The sequence below is a fragment of the Pelmatolapia mariae genome, linkage group LG2 (assembly GCF_036321145.2).
Source record: "Pelmatolapia mariae isolate MD_Pm_ZW linkage group LG2, Pm_UMD_F_2, whole genome shotgun sequence".
NCBI classification, from domain to species: domain Eukaryota; kingdom Metazoa; phylum Chordata; class Actinopteri; order Cichliformes; family Cichlidae; genus Pelmatolapia; species Pelmatolapia mariae.
The window spans coordinates 30,121,205-30,127,547 of NC_086228.1; positions in this window are offsets into that span (position 1 = coordinate 30,121,205).

A 6,343-nucleotide genomic window follows, 5' to 3' on the forward strand; every position below is an offset into this window, starting at 1 on the left:
AATTCTCTCTGCAGGAGGGGGAGATATAGGAGAGGTGGAGGAAGATCTCAGCCTGGGCGTCTATTGTCTTGTGTAGTCTGGAAGATGAGTGGATGATGTGGTGGGTTTAGTTTTCTCTGTAGTGGGGTCGGGTGGGCTGTCCCGGGCTCTGTGGGGCCGGGTGGCGCTGCTGCACTGGGCCCTGGTCCGGATGGGCCTGGGCCCCCTTTCCCTGGCGGGTTGCAGAGCATGGGGGTGCCTACTGGGGTCAGCGGGGGAGCTGGCCCCAGGGAGGGGTCACTTGCCCCTCCCTTTCTTCCCTCCCCATCTCCAGCTGCCTCCCTCTTCCCGCTCCACCACAATCACCCACACATGCAGGGCCTTGGGGTAGGGGTGTGTCACCAGGGTGCAGAGGAGGCATCCCCCCCCCCTCTGTCCCCTTCTGGCTGCCTCTGCCTCAATTTTATCTCACAACTTAGACATTCACATTACTCACACTCTCATAACACATACATATAGGATCTTGGGGGTGGGCTCACAACACGGACTCCAAATTACCATCAGGGTGTACACCTCACCCCTGGCGTCGTTGCCCACCTCTCAATTTTAAATACACGTAGACATTGAGGGCTATCAGGAGGGACTATGCGCTTACCTGCTGCTCTCTGGCAGGTAGCTCCATGCCCTCCTGGGTTTTAATTGCACCTTAGAACACATATACATCAACACTACATATGAGCGGGTAGAGGGAGGTTTGGAGTCTTCTCACACCCCCGGTCTCTGCGGCCTGCTGGAGCGGGGGGGCTAGGAGGAGGAGTTGGCCGTCCGACTGGGGTCTGGTGTGTGGGGCCTCCCTGCTGCTGCCGAGTCGGGGCAGTCTGCTTCTCCCCACTGCAGGGAAAAGGGTAACACCACCTGGGTCTGGGTGCAGTTTCCCCCTCCAGGGGCAAGGGTACCTAGACCCGGTTCTTAGAGTACGCTTGGGGAGTGTGATTGTGTGTACAGTGTCTCTTTATGTCTGTCTCCACGTTGGTTGAGTGTGGAGTAATTGCCTATGAGAGCATGAGGGTGGGAATGGATGTTTGTATTTGAGTGTGCCTGTATGTCTGTGTCTATATGTCAGGTTGGGTATCAGACGCCACCTCTCTGGGGACATCTCAGGCCCTCCAAGGTTTGGAGGCCTATCTCCCCCCACCACTTCCACCAGACGCCCTCAGACATCGATGCGTTGGTGGTTCTTTGTGTCCGGGGGTGGGCGTCCGGGTACACACCGGCTCACTCCTTGGTGGCTGCTTATCGGGGCCTGGAACCTGGGGCTCGCTCGGGCCACTTCGGGGGTGGGGTGCCCTCAGCCTCTCGGCCTGGGGCTCGGTCACTCAGGCACAGCTGGCTGCCGGCGGAGCTCACGGGCACGTCACTGCAACCCCCCCTGGCTTCTGCTCCGTGGCTGCTGAGTGATCCCTCATCTGGGACTCTCCTCAGCTCTTTCTGGGACAGTGGCGCGGCTGCCCCTCTGTTGGTCTTCCTTGGTCTCTTGTGTTCTGGGGGCCTCTGGATGTCTGGAGTTTTGATCTCCTCCATACCTGCTTCATGCCCTGGAGGATGGGACTGTGGCCCCCCCACACCCTCTAGCAGGTCATTACATTAAGGAACCTTTTAAATACAAGCGCGCTCATGCTCACAGGTGTACACACAGGTGATCACACACACAAACTACACCCTTTTTGGCTCCTACCTCAAAGCACACTGTGCGCTGTCGATCTTACGTGCTGCACAATAATGTTTAATATTAAGTATTTACTGTCATATTCCCATATATCATTGTGATGTTGTTTATTATATTACTCTCGTTTTCTTCTGCTTGCTTTCTTTTTTCTTTCTCAACAGGTGATCCAGGTGATCGATATATGTATTTTTTGTCTGCTTATTCTGTTGGTTTTTGTTTTTTGCCCTTTATCCCCGTCCCTCTTCTTCGCTGTTTTTTTTTTTTTTCTTCCCCCTCTTTCTTTCTCCCTTTTCTTTTCCCCTGTCCCGTATCTAGCAAGTAAAAAAAAATAAATAAATAAATAAAAAAAAATAAACAATAAAAGGTAAATCAAATGGACCATTACGGCAAGGCTGGGATGGTCCATTTGGTAAAGTAAATCCGTTGGGCATCTTTCTTCGCCTTTAGACAATAATTCTGATGGCAAAAGAACCAAACGGGACAGGTTTAAAAAAAGAGAAAAAAAAAAAAAAAAAAAGACAATTACCCGGCAGGTATCTGGACGCAGTGTTCATTATCGCAGGGGACTTCAAATACGTGGACTTAAAAGTAGTACTCCCCAAATTACACCAGCATGTAAAGTGTGCTACTAGATGAGCTAACACACTAGATAAAGTCTACTCAAACATTTAGCTTTGCTATAGAGCTAAACAGCTTCCACACATGGTCCCTGCTGATGATCCCTGCAAACACCTCTCTCCCCAAATCTGCTCTTACTCTCCCAAGATCCATCACGACCTGGCCTGATGATGTCCATCTGCAGCTGCAGGACTGCTTTGATAGGACTAACTGGGAGATCTTTGAACATCCAGACATGGAACTCTACTGTGACAGTGTCAGTGCAGGTCTTGATATAGCACTCTACACTGTCAGTGTAGAGAAACGCATCCGGGTCTACCCAAACCAGAATCCCTGGATGATGAGGTTCAGCAGCTGCTAAAGGAAAGTAAAACCAAATTCAGTTTGGGTGACAAGGCTCTCTACAGTATAGCACAAACCAGTCTGAAGGAAGGCATCAGGAAGGTGATGCCTCAACTGCATAATTTTTAGCGGTGGTAAAGAATTGCTCAGAACAGCTAGCCAGGGTCTTCACAAAGATTTTTTAATCTGTGACTGCCCCAGGGCCACCCTGTCTGTAACCCTCCATCCAGTCCCTTTACCAAAAAAAGCACCCACAACCACTCAAATGTGCAATCCTATTTATCCATATTATATATTCTGTATTTTTATATGTGTATATATGGTATATTTATGCTTATAACCTTACTCTCATTCCCCTTATTGTATCTGTAGCATGCAACTTCTGTCGGTGCTGTGCTACTGGAAACTGAATTTCCCAGAGGAACCCACTCGAGGGATTAATAAAGTTTGATCTAATCTCTAGTGCTCATCCCAGTGCTGATGAAGTGGTTTGACAGACTGGTCTGTAGTTATAACATGTCCTTCATCCCTTCCACCTTTTATGCACACCAATTTGCTTGCATGGCTAATAGGTCTACTGAGCACACATTTAAGAGCAAGGAGATTGTTGTGGATTTTGGAAAAAAGAAAACAGACATTAAACCACTTTACATCAATGGGGATTGGGTGGAGATGGTGTCGGACTTTCGCTTCTGAGAGTTGACATCACGGAGGACCTGTCCTGGGGTGTGGACACAGCGGAGCTGGCAATAAAGGCTGAGCAGAGACTTTATTTCTTGAGAGTCCTCAGGACAAAAACATTCCTCAAAAGCTGCTGGTGTCCTTCTATCCATGTTCTGTTGAGAGCATCCTGTGCTACTGCCTCTGTGGCTGGTTTTCCAGCTGCACAACAGTGTGGAGGAAACACTTCAGGGGATTGTAAAAACTGCCCAGGGAATCATCGACTGTTCTTTACCTTCCCTGGATGAACAGCTCTCGCTGTCTCAGGAAAGCAGGAAATATCATAAAAGACTCCTCACACCCCACTCATAATCTGTTCCAACTGCTGCCATCAGGCAAAAAATACAGCAGCATCAAAAAAAGGACAAATAGACTGAATATCAGTTTCTACCCTGTAGCTGTTAGTGCACTGAATGACTTAATTTTGTTGCAGTTTTTACAATGACAATAAAGATATCCAGTAAGCTGGACTTGTTCCGGTGGATGTTGGGCTCAGGGCAGACCCAGGAAACACTGGAGAGATTATATTTCTCGGGTTGCCTGAGAACACCTCAGTGCTGGAAGAATTGACCAAGGAGCCTTGGTTTCTCTGCTTAGGCTGCTGCCCCCATCACCCGGCCCTGGATAAGCAGAAGAAAATAGATAAGTGGGTGGATGAACACTCCTAAGTCATAAGGAAAGCTTTCCCAGAAGAGCTGAAACTGTTATGGTTTCGAAGGGTGGATCAGCATCATATTAAACCCTACTGATTAAGAATGGAATGTCACTTAAGATGATATGCATGTGAAAAAAAAACAAGAGAATACTTTACAATATAGTGTACATACACGTGAAGGAAAACTCATGAATCTAATTTTAAAATCTGGATCAAAATGAGGGAAACTGATCACAGAGCCATTATAGTGACTTAACACTACACTTGAAAGTAAACAAGTTTGGTATGAATTTATAAAGCCTTTTTGCACACGGGCACATTAATGAGGCAAAAATGAATCAAAATGACGCAGACCACAAGATAGTCTGAGCTGTACAAATGAAAAATGATTTGTCACAGAGTGAGTAACATGAGAGAGAGGTTAACATTTACACAAACAGAAGGCCAGATGGATCAGTCAGCAGCAATCAGCAGTAAGTGATGATGCCAAGTCATCTCATGCACATACATACACACCTACTCATTCACACTCATTCCATCAAAGCGTGCAGCTCTTACACAAATCACACAATCACTCAGACACACAAACATGCACATAGCTTGTTACCACGTAATCATACACATCTGTTAGCTGACCTGCACTTGTTTTGATATTTTGTTGCATACAAATGTGCATTTGCTGCTGTCAGAGTGCTCTCATTTGTGAAGCAAATGGTCATTAAAAAAGCTGATGAGTGGTGTGATGAACGAGATTGTGCCTCGGAGTGATAAAATATTCCAGAGTAAGATAGTGTGTGTGTGTGTGGAGAAGCAAATCAGTGGGTCCTGAGAGGATAGAGTTTATGATCAAGTCCCAAGGTAATAAAGATTATATCAAACAAGAGTCTTATTTTTAGTATTATTTCTGACAATATTTGTCATATGTGAGATCTGAATTATACCTGCATATTAGACAGAGCTTGGCTCTTTAATTGTGTGTAAGATAGCTATGGGTAGGACATCTAGCCTCCAACTGAATGACACTTACCTGGTGAATTCACCTGCCTGCCCACACTGCACCATCGGTTACTCACACTTCAAATCGATTATGTCTTGATAACATTTAAATTTACCATAATGGAGTACACAGCAGTGGTGAGTACATCTCATTATAGTAGGTGCTATAATTACATTTAAGGATCTAATTCCCTCACTGTTATCTTCTTCAATGCTATGTGCCAACACAGTTCAGAGCAGCTACCTAAACCCTACTCCCACAGAGGTCGACTGTGTTGTCAACACTGTTACATCTTCACCACATATGATTCTGGAAACTGGCTGCTCTGAAAAATAAAGCCTCAAATCAGAAATACTTGAATCCCTGGTATAACTCTCAAACGTGCACATAAACCCATAAGGTGGAAAGGAAATCAGGTGTCTCACTAATTCACAAGATGTTTTTGTTAACCATAATATTTTATTACAGTGATTACAGCATGTTTGTATTAAATTTAAATTTTAACCATTAGAGAAAAAAATACTCATAACCATCTTAGAGAGGTAACATTACGTACACCTTTCAACACCACTGATGTTTATTTAGACTCTTTTTCTCCAGTTGGTCTTTCTGAGCTAACTTACTTCCTCCGAAACATTAACGTGTCTTTTAGACCCCATCCCTACCAGACTGCTCAAAGAAGTTCTAACATTAATTACTGATTCAGACTTAAATTTGATTAACCGATTAATCAAATTTAAGACTGATCTATTAACCCTTTAAGACCTACCATAGAACCAAGTCCGCCAGAGCTTATATTATATTTTTACATGCTGTAGTGCCAATTTTGGGAGCATTTCAAGTTGATATACATCAATACAACCATTATAGCCCAAATTTTAATAATATGTATGCATTAAGTGCATAGTAATTACATAAATTGCAAAAAAGTGCAATAAACTACAAAAAAATTGAAAAAAGTTTTTGTTTTTTTAACATATATTTCCAGTTAGAGAAATTTAAGAGGCTTATCCCTCAAAACTGTAAATACAAAAAAGTTGCACAAAATAGTTTCCAACCACAGGAAATTTATTTTGAGTGTCTTCATAGTTTTATTTTTGAAATACACCAATTTTTATATACTGCAGGAAAAACGAAAATAAATATTATAGTGCAAATTTGCAAAAAAGCAGCATATGCATCAAAATAAACTATTTCCAGCAGTGCAATCTGAGTTCTAAGCATCCCAGAAACGACACAGAAAGTCATAAAGTCAAAGATAACTTTTAAAAACACCAGTATAGGCTCTGAGGCCCTGATAGTAAAA